Source organism: Meles meles, chromosome 12 (assembly GCF_922984935.1).
Source record: "Meles meles chromosome 12, mMelMel3.1 paternal haplotype, whole genome shotgun sequence".
Taxonomy (NCBI): Eukaryota; Metazoa; Chordata; class Mammalia; order Carnivora; family Mustelidae; genus Meles; species Meles meles.
In genome coordinates, this window is record NC_060077.1 from 57,445,498 (window position 1) to 57,459,930 (window position 14,433).

At 36.0% G+C, this 14,433-nt stretch overlaps 1 protein-coding gene across 6 annotated transcripts in view; it reads right to left on the bottom strand.

The window, feature by feature from the left end:
- NOL4 (nucleolar protein 4) overlaps positions 1 to 14,433 on the bottom strand; it is a 407,732-nt gene that overhangs the window by 59,315 nt on the left and 333,984 nt on the right. The gene's annotated exons all lie outside the window — the stretch shown is intronic.

Sequence of the window (14,433 nt, forward strand, 5' to 3'; positions counted from 1 at the left end):
GGCTGACATTCTTAAAATCTTTTTTTTTTTTCAACCTGTGCCTGCCTGCCTTCCACCCCCACTCCCCTTCCCTCCCTCCCTCCCTATTTATTTCCTGACTATAGCAAAACTGACTGTAGCAAAACTGATTGCATGCTGACTCCACACTTGGCCCATTTCATGCATTATAACAGCATTAAAAAACCCAAATAAACCAGAGCCTTTCAGCTTCTTTTTTCTTTCTTAAGCTACACCAGTGTCTGCAAACTGTGAATCAAAACTTCTTACCATGTCAAGTCGTAAAGGACAATGAAATTAAAATCTGTAATAAATTGTATGTATTTTCACTAGTAAAACATGTTGACTTGCTCTTTAGCTGTGAGTTTATAAAGTCTGAAATATACACAGTATATATGACCTTACTTGCCCCCTGCATTCTTCATATTTTCTTTTTTTTTTAATAAGAAAGAATTATAAACAGATCCCTAGTGAATGCCTAGGAGTGTTTTTGTCATAATCAGAAGTATTTCACAACTTTTAAATTTAGAGTACATGTTTAGAGAAATAGAGTAACTTTCAAATACATTTTTTTTTCAGCATCTTCCTGAGTAGTTACTAATTTATTTATTTTTTCAGCGTAACAGTATTCATTGTTTTTGCACAACACCCAGTGCTCCATGCAAAACGTGCCCTCCCTATTACCCACCACCTGTTCCCCCAAACTCCCACCCCTGACCCTTCAAAACCCTCAGGTTGTTTTTCAGAGTCCATAGTCTCTTATGGTTCGCCTCCCCTTCCAATTTTTTTTTTTTTTTATAAACATATAATGTATTTTTATCCCCAGGGGTATGGACATTGGGTAGGGTATGTGCTATCGTGAGTGCTGTGAAGTGTGTAAACCTGGCGATTCATTTTTATTTTTTTTTAAAGATTTTTTATTTATTCATTTGACAGACAGAGATTACAAGTAGGCAGAGAGGCAGGCAGAGAGAGAGAGAGAGGAGGAAGCTGACTCCCTGTTGAGCAGAGAGGCCCAATGCGGGGCTGATCCCAGGACCCTGGGATCATGACCTAAGCCAAAGGCAGAGGCTTTAACCCACTGAGCCACCCAGGCGCCCCTCAGATACATTTTTAAAAGGCACCAAGTAGGGGTGCCTGGGTGGCTCAGTGGGTTAAAGCCTCTGCCTTCAGCTCAGGTCATGATCCCAGGGTCCTGGGATTGAGCCCAGCATCAGGATCCCTACTCAGCAGGGAGCCTGCTTCCCTTCCTCTCTCTGCCTGCCTCTCTGCCTGCTTGTGGTCTCTGTCTGTCAAATAAATAAATAAAACCTTTAAAAAAAAAAAAAAGGCACCAAGTACTAGAAAAAGAGGACACATGGAATAAGTAAAAATAAAATTAAAATAAAATTAAAAAGCATCACCACAGCTCTCAGAATTATGAAATTATGATTTTCTTCTCATTTTTTTAATCTTTTCATCTCTGATCTATTCAACTCTGACCATTACACTTAGACACATAATCCGTGAGCGTTTCATCCTTTCATTTCTAGGTAAGAAAGATTTCATAATAAATGGAAAAAATCCTCTGTGTAAACTGCAAAATAAGAATTTGCCCAGCATTACCTTTAAAAACAAAAAACAAATGCAAACTGACCGAAATTGGTATATGAATTGGAATATCTGATTGTAATTCTCTCTTGACATTTAAACCCTGGTAATCCCTGGGAGGGCAAATTACTTCAGAGTAACACTTTCCTGGAGAAACTTCACTAAAGAAGAGACCGAGATAGAATCCAAATTTTTTTTGGTATCACTGCTCTACTATTTAGACTAGGAAGTCAGAAAGTTCCAGGCTTTTTTTTTTTTTTTTTTAATTCGAAAGTTACTCTTTGCTAGTTGAAAGTACCCAAAGACAGTGGGTTTAGAATGGATATTGGGCTTTCACCAAATTTAGTCCTCAAAGTAGGGACTTATCCTAGAGACATGCCAATAGAGGTAGGTTTTTTTCCTGGTACTACGATGTAATATAATATTATGGATAGTAAGAGAGTTTATTTTTTTCAAAGATTTTATTTATTTACTTGAGAAAGAGAGTGAGCGAGCACGAGCTGGGGGGCGGGGGAGGTGGGGAACAGAGGGAGAAAGAGAAGCAGACTCCCCACTGAGCCGGGAGCCTGGACTCTGGGATCATGACCTGAGCTGAAGGCAGATGCTTAACTGACTAAGCCACCCAGGCACCTCAGATAGTATGAGCTTAAATAATCTAAGATATTGAAGAGGATATTTCCAGGAATCTTTTGTTACTGTATGTATGCCATAGTAAGTAGGTCTGAGGTAAATAATTATACTAATTATAGTGCTACTGTGAACAAGAATTGTTAATAAAGCGATATTAATGGTACAGGAACACAGCAACTATTACAATCTTAGAAACTGTAACCAACAGCCTTTTAAATGGCATGTTACAATGACAGAGTAAGTGGAAAATGGTCAAATCAATGATGACAGCACCTCATGCAGTGTCCAAAAGTCTTTTATAAAAGTGCAGTGAAATGGTCTCCCATCTAGGAGTGCCAATCTCCTCCCTTCCTGGAAACAGAGATTATCATTTATATATATACACACATATATACATATACATATATATACACACAAACATATACATATATGGACACACATACACATACATATATACTATATATACATATATGTGAATTATATACTATATTTATACACACACATATAATCCTCCACAGCAGAACAAAGACATGTCTTACATAATCATTCAATTTAAACTTATTAAATTAGGAAGGCTTATCAGAAAATTGATAGGTGAATCCATGATGTTTACCATGGATTTTTTTTTTTTTTTATGTCAATGACTTCTATTTTCTCTAAAGAAATAGATTTCAAACTACATTCATGGAACTATAAGGCTTCTGGGGGAAATGTCTTAAAGAGTCTTCCTCAGATTTTATGGGACAAGGACATATGGATACCCTGTCCTGCCACGTTCTACCTCTTTACGCCGACTAGTGGACCTTCTTTGCCTTAGTCTAATTCATAGAATTACCCCATCTAAAGTGCATTTTTATAATAAAACCACTGGGCTATGAAATATTCTTTCTGTAAGGACATGTAGCCACTGAAACACTGAAAGGCAGAAGATTCAATACTTCAAAGCAAATTTAAGGACCTCGGGAAGGGGCTGGCCTCAATTCCACTGCTAGCATTACTTCTCAGATTCCTTGATTGAAAATAATTTAGGCAACATGATAAAATTTGAATTTCTAGTTTGGCAAAATGGGTGGCTCTTCTGAACATCCCAGTCTATTTTTCTGTGTTTAGAAAATGAAAATAAGACACACTCACAGGAGAGGAGTTTCTTAACGATGAACAAAATGAGAGAAGGCATTGGCTCCACAATATTTGCTTACTGATTCTTTGTATGCTAGAATTAATTTGTATGACTAAACATGCTATTTTTAAAATTTGCCTTAGTCTTTCATTATTAACTGTTATTCCAAACCACAGTAACTGCATGGAACAGGCAGATAATTAATTCCATTAATAATCAAAACAGGCCTTGTAGGGAGTCATTTGTGTTCAAACACAGATTTGCATTATTAATGTTCTTGGCAGTCCACTATATGTTGAGAAAGAAAACATATGAAAGTCCCAATAAAATCTGGTCTGTAGTATTTTGGGGGCAAAACTTTAATATAAGTTAATTCACATTTTTCTTTCGGATGATCACTGTTATTGGTTTCGAAGAGGCATAGATTTTAATGATATAAAGAATAAATATTCCCTAGAGTCACATTTTATCTCTGTAAGCAACTTCTAATAATCATCATTTCCCAAACTTCTCAAGGCTGACAGTTTGCCCCATGGGTTGCTATGAAGCTTATTTTTAAAAGAAGATAATATTAATAGGTTACAAGACTGCATATCTAGGCAATGAAATAAATTTTATTCATCAACAATCACACAAAATCCTATCCTGGCTTTTATGAGACATAGTTTAAATTTTCTTTAAAAAATTCCATAAAAATAAGATCACATCGGCAATTTAATTACCACCAGCTGTGCACTAGATAACACACTGTTGTTTTGATTCAGATTTCCTTGATTAAAAATATACAACAAATTAAAGAAATATTCACAGTTACTTCTGTAGGTAGGCTCTGGCCTTATCAATAAATATAGCCTTGATGTATATAAATATGCATTTAATATTTAGCTTGCAATATATGCTACAGAATAGTAATATTTAGGCTTGTAATAGAATGTGTGATTACTTATGGATGGAGGGCAAGATTAAGAATCATTTTAAAGAGTAGACATTGTCACAGTCTTTGAGAAGACTGGTTTGTATACTCTTATACCTTATCCTCAGAAACTGGACAGTGTTGAACTTGAATTTGCAGAACCTGATCTGATACTTGGGCCATACACATTGAATTCCTAAGTGCAGATGCCTAAGGAATCCTTAACTCAAGAGCCTTAGACAGTTTCTCTATAAAAATGAAATTTGATCGATTCCAAATTTTTGACAATAGAGTTCAAAAAATGTTTTGCATGGAAAATGTTTCATTGCCTTTATTATATCTCCCAAGAATTACACTTTTTCTTAGACTATAGCTTCTGCCATCTATTAAGTATACTTTGTGCTTTCACAAAGTTTTCTCTATCTATAATTAGAAAACTCCAATAAAATTTACTGCTATATTCAATAATCCAGATAACTTCATTCTTTTTGTCTTTTACCTTACACTGTTAGAGCAACTGGAGTTTGCAAGGCAATGTTGCATCAACAGTGAGTTATATTTTCAGCTTATCATCAAGGTGGTCAGGGAACTAGTGATTCACCTTTTGCACAGACCTCAAAGAAGCTTCTCATTGTGAAACAGCAAACACAGGGATAATTTAGGTGTAAGTTTGCTGACCTTCTAGACAACTGTTACAAGATGTCTCCTATCTTTACATGTTCTCTGCAGTCTATATGACAGAAGCATTTTTACTTAAGTGACTGCTCTAAATGTCTCCTTTGCTTTATTAGTACAGATGGGGTGAGGGAGTACAATTTATTTCACATGTAAACTAGTGGAAAAGATGCCTACTTTCTAAAAGCTTCTCTTCTCCCACTTGATAGCAAGTGTTCTAGAACTAAGTACATTGCTAAGAGTTTCCATGGAAATTCATAAAAGACCTGAGAGAACCGGAACTTCCATTTAAACTGCTTTACTGCTGAGAACAAAACAAAACAGTCTGCACTTAAAGTAAATGCACTCATCACTTGAGATGATAAGTGATTGATGATGCCGTCAACACACACACACACACAGACACACGCACGCACGCACACACACACACACACAGAATTCAGGAAGTCTTTTCTTTCTTTTAGTTAGGAATATTCCATATTGTCTCCTCCCTTGTTGCCCATACAAATAATTAAGATAGACAATACAGAAGAAGATTTTATGCAAAGATGATCCCAAATCCACTAAGATAATAAGGAAAACATCTCTTGATCAAATCCAAGTCACCTAGTGATAAGAAGTGAAATAAGAGAAGCTAGATTGTGTTTGACTTGAGGAACCAAAACCACGAGATAGCTGTTACCTAGATGTCAAACTCTCAGAAGAATAGATTATTACATTAACTCCCTTGTAACATAATTTTATACACACTCCCATGATTTTGTAAACAATATAGATTTGAGAACTACTGGCTTAAATAAAACTACAAAGTAAATACAGTCTCTGACCCGGTAAGTATAGACACATGGTTGGCAAGAAGTAACAAAGTACATTGCAGAGTCGGCTCCTCTAAAATCCTTTCTGATGGCCTTAAAGGTTTATTATCAAAAATGAAAGTACAGACTTAGCATTAAAAAATTTCAACATTAAGGATAACACGCTGCTATTTACTTATGGACCAAAAAATTAGAATTTAAAAAAATAAATGTAATTTTCTACAGGTTTTTAATACTCAATTTTGAATTCCCTTGTTAATAGGACCAAAATGAAAATTTAAGGGCAATGTCCCTTTGAGATTCTAAAATTGGATGGCAGTTATAAACTTTGTGGTTAGTGATTTTATGATATTGTAGTATTTTTGACCTCAGAAAAAAATCAGTTTTAGCAAACCAATACCAAATTGGTATCTTAAACATTAAATTTTAATGCATTTTGGAGATAAAAACTATTTTTTCCTAATCACGATATTTTTGCTTCTCCTTAGGTTTTTGTTGTTGTTGTTTTAATATTTTTTTTTAAATCTAGGGGCACCTGGGTGGCTCAGTTGGTTAAGCAGCTGGCTGCAGCTCAGGTCATGATCTCAGGGTCCTGGGATCCAGCCCCACTTTGGGCTTCCCCTCAGCGGGGACTCTGCCTCCCCCTCTCCTTTGTCCCCTTCCCCCACTCATGGGATCTCTCACTCTCTCTCTCAAGTAAATAAAATCTTTCAAAAAAGATAAATAAAAATTTACATCTACAGCAATTCAAAACATCTTTAAAACCATACCTTTACTTGCAATTTGGGCTCTACTGAGTAAGAAAAAAAAAAGAAAAAGAAAAAGAACTTTCTTAGATTATTTTTTTCTTCGTCCCCTTTCACATAATATTCTGTTTGGGTAAGACAGTTGCAATGTTCTTCCTGGGGATTCCGTGACAGGCCTAATGTTAGATATTACCTATATAACTGTCATATTCAAATTCTTATTCCTAATATCAACCTTCCCTCTCAGGCTCATGCCTGAGTAACAGGAAATTCGGGTATGTCAAATTTAATATTTTGAAATTAAATTTATGTTTTCTTTCCTCCAGATACCTCTTGCAAAAATTTTTAATTAAAAAAAAAAACACAACCAAACAATAGCTGTTCTATCACCAATATATCTTGTTCTGGTTAATGCATTACACCAAGAATTTTTCTTCTCCTATACTGGACTTCTCTCAAACAACACATAAGTCCTCTCAGCATCATCTCGGAAATGACCCTCAATGGCATACACCTGTGAAGCCCCCACTGAGAATACGTTATTCAGAGCCCCATAATCTCTCCTTTGGGCTAATGTGATAACCCTTAGGCCAGTGTTTCCCCCTTCAAACCTTGTCAACATCTTCTGAAGTCTATATAGTTTTAAATTTGATTTAATTAACATATAATGTATTATTCAGGGGTACATGTCTGTGATTCATCAGTCTTATGCAACTCCCAATGCTCACAACAACACATACCCTCCCCAATGTCCATCATCCAACCATCCCATTTCCCCACTCCCTCTCAGCTCCAGCAGTCCTCTGTTTGTTTCCTGAGATAAGAGTCTTATGGTTTTGTCTCCTTCTCTGGTTTCATCTTTTCCTCTCTTCCCTATGATCCTCCGCCTTGTTTCTTAAATTCCGCATATCAGTGCAATCACATAATTGTCTTTCTCAGATTGACTTATTTTGCTTAGCATAATACCTATCTCTTAAAATCATTATCATGTTGCTTTCTCTTTGAAGATTTTGAGATTTCTTTTTTCTTGGAGAATAAAACTTAAAAGTTCCTGGCTTCCAAAGCTCTTCAGAGTTGGAGAATAATCTTGGCAGTCACATTTTCTGTCACTTCCTCTTATAACACTCTATCCTCTGGTCATAACTTACACTGGAAAAAAAAAAATCTTAGCAGTGTAGTATTCTGAGCCATTTAAATGTCCCAAAAGCGCATCAATATATAGAAAATTTCTCATAATAATTTTTTCAAAAAAATCAGCTCCTGGTTTCATTGATCTGTTCTATGGTTCAGTTTCTATTTCTGCTCTAATCTTTATTATTTACTTCTTCTGGGTTTTAGGTTTTATTTGTATATGTTATATCTGATGACGGTTTGTCATTTTTAATCTTATTTCCAACATTTTAACATATGTATCTAATGTTGAATAACAAATTAAATTTTTTTCTTAAAGGATTTTTTTAAAGTTTTTTAGAAGTTTTTGGGTTTTTTTCCTTTTGTGCAAAATCAAAAAGTGTTATATAAATAAAGCAAGTTTAGATCTGGCTTTCATCAAACTAAGAACTAAGAAAGTATCTTCCTTTTTCACATCCCTACTAACCTAAATTCCAAGATAACAAAATATTTTTTCTCCCTAAATCTCTAATACATCTGCCAGCCACCCTTAAACAAAAGAAACAAGTCCTATTTATCTAAAATTCTTGTACTTCTCCTATATACAATTATGTTTATGAAAAAATGCAAGAAAAGCAAATAGAGACTAAAAGATATTGTAGGAGAGAGAACAAAGACCTCAACTGTGTGCAAGTGGGTTGTTCAATTCTTGGGTTGTTATAGACAGAAAGACCTTGAACTAAATACTCTACAGAAGGTGGGAAGTCCAAAAAGAACGTCAAGACAATTATAGACTAACAATTAGAAATTTCCCTCAAGGCAAGAACCTACTAAACATGATAGCTATGTCAGAATCTTCAGCTATAAAAATATTACAGCTGTAATAATTCAGAACAAATAAATATTATAGTTGCAACCAAAATTCAGAACAAATATTTTTAGTGTTAAACTTTGAGAGGCACAATGGAGGCAGTAAAAAGTTTTCTTAGAGAAGTTAACCATTAGCTACTATATAGGAATCCCATTAACATGATGATGTCAGAAGAGTGAAGCTAACTTTGTGCAACAGCCATCTAGAGTATAATGCTGGACAGCCTGAAGAGGTGCACTTTTTTACCTACAGTGTAATCAAGTCTGGGATACACAAAGTTATTGGCAGTTATCAATTCTAGCCTGGTATTTATTTTATTTTGTCCACATATAACATCTATGTATTACTGGCTAATGCTAAAATAAACTAAGAGATATTAATGCTGTTGTGACTAATACTTTAGTTCAAATTACATACAAAACACATGCCACTTTAAAAGAAAAATGAAGAGTAACGAACTTTCTTTTCATTCTCTTTCATTTCATTTCAGGAAAACACACAGATTTCCTAACGTACAAGATTAAGCTACAATTTATGTTAAAACTGTGATTAAATTCCTTGTCACAAATGGTTACATAAGCATAGAGCAACAAAACTCAGGCTGAGTACTTTAAAAGAAACTCCTCAAGTACTATGCATTTATCCCTGAAGGCAGTCACCCCAAATCTCAGTATGACCTGGCAGTTTTCATTACTGGCTTAAAAAAATTAGGCTCAACTGGAAAACAGAGAGTTGAAAACACAGTTAAAGTTTGGGGGGAAAAAACTGGCCACAGCACACAATTTTCATCTTTTCACATTTCTTTTTGAGCAAATAGAGAAACTTGACTAATGATGCTATTTCAACACTGATGTTGGGAGGTAATCACAGATGATTTCAAAATTAGAAACAGGTGTGTCAACATAGTTGAATGAGCAAAATGAAGAACAATCCCTTCCTAATGTCACTTTACATAATAGATTCCTTCATGGCTACTTTTGATGAACATTATGTTCAATCATATAGTAAACATAATTCCATCTGAATTGTGTATCTTGAAGGAGCCACATAATTGAGATCTTAATTCCTACACATTGGAATAAAAGCTTACAGGTTATTATAATTTAATATAATCTGGGTGTAAAAATTACCCATCCATTTTGGTATTTCAAGTATATCAATTATGAAATAGTCAAGCTAAAGTAATTAGAAAAGCCATCAAAATGGTGATGCCAGAGTCACTGAGTCATAATGCTTTATAATAATGTGAAATTAACTTTTAAAAGTTATTAACTTTTAAAAGCATGAGACAACATGAAATGAACTGAAAATAATCTAGTGATGAATTTAATACACATTGTTTAAGCCTGACTATATATGGGTATATATATACATAAACAAAATACAATGTTCTTTGTTAATATTCCTCTCCTGAATAATACTGTTTCTGTTACTTATAACTCAGTTATGTAAAGTGTTCTGATCTACCATGTTGGCTGTGGTGTAGGATATATATTAAGAAAAGAAATAGCACCATTAGTGTATTTCTTCATACATCACATATAAAATATATAATTTTATTTCCATCTATGATGAAAACTAATTTGTTGTTCAAGAAGTCACTAATTTTTAGGAGTTCTCTAACTTCTCAAAAATATACGCAAGTAACCCCATTAATGTTCTTGAACACTGCATGTATTTGAAGTAGTGGTATTATCTTCCTTAAGATGCTGGATTATGTTATCCTACTCCATAATAAATCTTGGTAAAAATAATACAGTTATATATGCAAAGCTTCTCTTTGCGTCTGCTAATTTCTATGTTGAATTTTTGTGCAAGATCTCAACTGTGTTTATGACTCTCTATCCCTTCTACACCAAAGACCTCTAAATCTCAATCTATAATTAAGACCTTTCCCCAAGTCCATATTTTCAACCACCCACGGGACATAAATACCTCCATACCCCACAGGTGCTTCCCAATCAGTATGTCAAAACTGTACACTTTCTTCTCATACTCTCCCTTCTGTAGCCATAATTTGCTCTGCCTCCTGAAGTCCTGACTTTTATTAATGATACCTCCATCCAGTCTCCTGAGCTAGAGACCTACGCCATATTGAACAAGCCTGCTTTTGATGACCTCATATTTACAAAACAGGATGAACTCTTTTAAACAATGTTCTATTGAATATCCTATTTACTGGGCTACATATCCAGCTAGGTGCTGGGGCGACATCATCAGATAAAATAGACCAGATCCCTGCCCTCAAGGGGACCTACCGAGGTATGGGAGGAGGAGAAACTAGGCAAGAGGAAAACATGAAAGCTGTAAGATATAGTAAGTTCAGACAGTGATAACCATTAATAATGAAAGAAAATAGAGTGATGTAAAAAAATAATTGGAGATGGGTGCCCAAGATGGAAGGCCTCTCTGAGAAAAGTATGTAAGCCAATAAGCTAAAAATGATAATTAAAAACAAAAAAGAGGCGGTCATATGAACATACGGGCAAGTGTGTGTGTGACCATTGCACAGAAATCCATCCTGCACTGGATACAAAACATTCTTCATCCCCAAAGATCATTATGATTCCTCAGATTTTGTTACATAATGTCACATTCAGTATTCACATAGCTTAGACTAGAACTTGCCTTACAACAAAACATTTAAACACATTTTTGCTACTGAACTGAATATTCTCATCCCCCCACCCGCTTCAGATGTGCTAAGAGAGCTCCCTGAGAGTAGAATCACTATGAAGTTAGTTCCCTTGCTCTCTGGACGCTGAATTCAGTCAACGGGAAGCCCAAGAAGGATTCAGAGGTGGAGAGATGGGAGTGTGTGCGGTTTTAACCCCCCAGCAGCCTCTCCTGCCCTGCTGTGCTCTGGTGCAGCTTTGTCGTCCTCCCCTCCCTTGAACCTGGATCCTACCAACCAGTCCCTCTGTCAGGGCTTGGGTTTCTGTCTGGTTCTAACAGTGCCCTTCCGTTGCTCTTCCAGGCTTCTCCACTTGCTAGTCTTGTTTCCCCTCCTCCTCTGCATTTCCTTAGGCCATCCCACACCGATGTAAACAGTCCCATTGTCAAATAGTCTTCAATACTCTTTGGAATTTGCTCTATCTGCCCTGCTGCGCCCCAGAATGACACAGTGTTCACTATTGAACCAACCAGGGAACAGTGAATATACTTTCTAATCTACATTTGTATTCCCGTGGTATTAAAATGTGTTTTTCTTTCCTGTGTTTGTATTCCGAGCCACTATTTCTAACTGGCTAGTATTCAAAGCCACTAACAGTAATTTCCCCCAGATTCTCGTACACATATACAAAACCCCTTGGAACATCTTCCATATCATCAAATCCATCCTTTGTCCCATCAGTTCTGCATTCGTCCTGGACGCTTCTCTCCTGGAACTCTAACTTCTTATTCTAATGTGGAAAGGTTCTTCTCCAAGGCCTCCTTCACAGCATCACTCCAGATACTCTTCCAGTCTCCACTTCCGCTTCTACTTGGGTCTCCTTTTCTTGGATTCAGTGACTGCTTCCCTGGTTTTGTCCTTGTTTCAGTGGAGGATATTTTCGAATAACATTCTGAGAAAGATTATTAGAAGATATATACCAGAAAATGATCTTAAACTACTTTTACCCTTATATTTGATAATTTTGCTGGATATAGAATTGTCTTTAGAATTTTCTAGGTTTTTACTCCCATATATTTTAGTGTGGAGGACAGTTTTTGTTCAGTGATGTCATTTGGCTAACTTTTTTATGTGACTTTTTTTTTCCTCTGTGAGTATTTAAGATTTTCTTTTCATCTTGTGTGTTCTGAAAATTTCATGGTAATGTGACTGACTCAGATCTTTGTTTGCATGTACTGTCCTGACAACTTTATGGGCTTTCGATCTGGCCGTGCATGTTATTTAGTTCTGAAAGTTTTGTTGTTTTTTTATAATTTCTTCATATTTTCTCTTTCTCTTGATTCTAATTAGCCAGATGTTGTCCTTCCTAGATTGATCCTACTTTTTAAAAAACTTTCTCCTTAATTTTCCATTCTGTGTCTAATTTTTAAAGTTTCTGCATGATTTCCCAAATGATCTTCCAATCCTTAAAACAATTTTGACTTTTTTTTTATATTCCAAGAGTTTGATTTTGTTTATTGTTCTTTTCCAAGTATTCATTTCTTATTTCAAGGAAAAACCTTTTTTAAAAACTCTGAGAATATGGATTATGTTTTGCCTCAAATTTTTCTTCTGTTCTTTGCTTTGCTTCTTAAATCTGAGCGCTAGGATTCATAGTTCTCTTCCTCTCCGGATGCTCAATTTCTGAAGATTTCTCATTTTCTGAATGGAAGAAATTCTTAGGCTATCTCCATTCTTGGAGCTAAAATGTGAAAAGGGCTTTAGTAGAGATATAGAGATTTCAGTTTGAAGAATTTATTCGGCCCATTTTCAGTATATGATTCCTGCTATTATACCTGACTTGCCAGGGCTTAGAGCTTTTTGCCTTTATTTCTCTGCAGGATAAGCCTCTCATCTCCTTCTTGGGGGGGGGTCAGAGGAAGAGATCCTGTGGTAACACTGTATTGGGGAGGGCACCAAGGATCTAATAACTTCTTAGATCTACGGAGCCAATTCTTCTGTTTTCATATTCACGCTTCTCCACTTTCTGGAATACCTGGTGCTCTTAGTTCTCAGACTTTCATGGTCTACACGGACTGAATGATTTCTTACTGGTATCTCCCTATTATCATTTGCATGTCAGATTTCCATTTTCCTTTCCTGAATCCTCCCCATTCTGTATCTCCTCGTAGGACTAACCTCTTACTGTAGTGGGGTTTTGGAAGGAAGCAGAGATAAAGACAAGGATTTATTTTGCCATGTCAAAAGACATGTAGAATTTCAAACTTTATATACCTAAGATGACAGGTAAGAAAACTTCAGGATGTAATACAATATGTTTAGGATTAGGATCTTTTAGTCTCAGATTCTTGTCATTTGAAATGGTTTGAATACATCAAATGGCAAACCACCTTAAAGTTTTATTTGATAGAAAAGAAAAATTTTAGGGGCCCCTGGGTGGCTCAGTGGGTTAAGCCTCTGCCTTTGGCTCAGGTCATGATCCCAGGGTCCTGGGATCAAGCCCCACATCGGGCTCTCTACTCAGCAGGGAGCCTGCTTCCCCCCTCTCTGCCTGCCTCTCTGCCTTCTTGTGACCTCTGTCAAATAAATAAAATCTTTAAAAAAAAAAAAGGAAAGGAAAATTTTAAACATGTGAATAGAAAGATCACACTGCTGCTATCGTAAGGGCAATGTAAGTCATTAAAGTTGACAAATTAAATATTTTGAAACTGGTTAAAAAGTGGTAAGAAACAATTCATGCTAAACTTACCTCATTTTCTTCGTGGAAAAAATGAAACTTAAAAATGCAGATCATGGTGATTTTCTAGACACAGAACAAAGCACATGACGAAACAAAGCAGGGTGTGCTGAAAGAGAGCGGCATGAGGATGGTTCACATCTAACAGAATGACCATATCCAAAGACGGGTGGATGGGTTAGAGAAGCTAGAAGAGAGGTTTTTAGAAGGCATGTCACAGAGTTGTGCTCTAAGCCTGTGCCATTCGGCATGTAAACCGAGACACATCGGTGTATTGATGGGATACTGAACAACTTGCGTGATAACAAGAAATAGGATGCAGGATGGGAAGGAGGAGGGCAGAGAGAAAACAGTCAACAGCAACAGGATTTGAAAAACTTCATTACAGGCTGATATTTTATACAACGAACTCAACAGGGCTGAAAGTAGAGCCTTAAACTTAAGTCCAAAATATTATCTATCCACACAAAGTGGGGAGGAAATTTTGTAATATTAGCATCTCTGAAACGATGTACAGCTATAAGTACCTTCAATCATTTGTGGAAATATTTAATGAGCGCACCCAATGGGCAAGACACGGCAGTTGTAATGAGTGATTGCAGAATGAATGCCAAC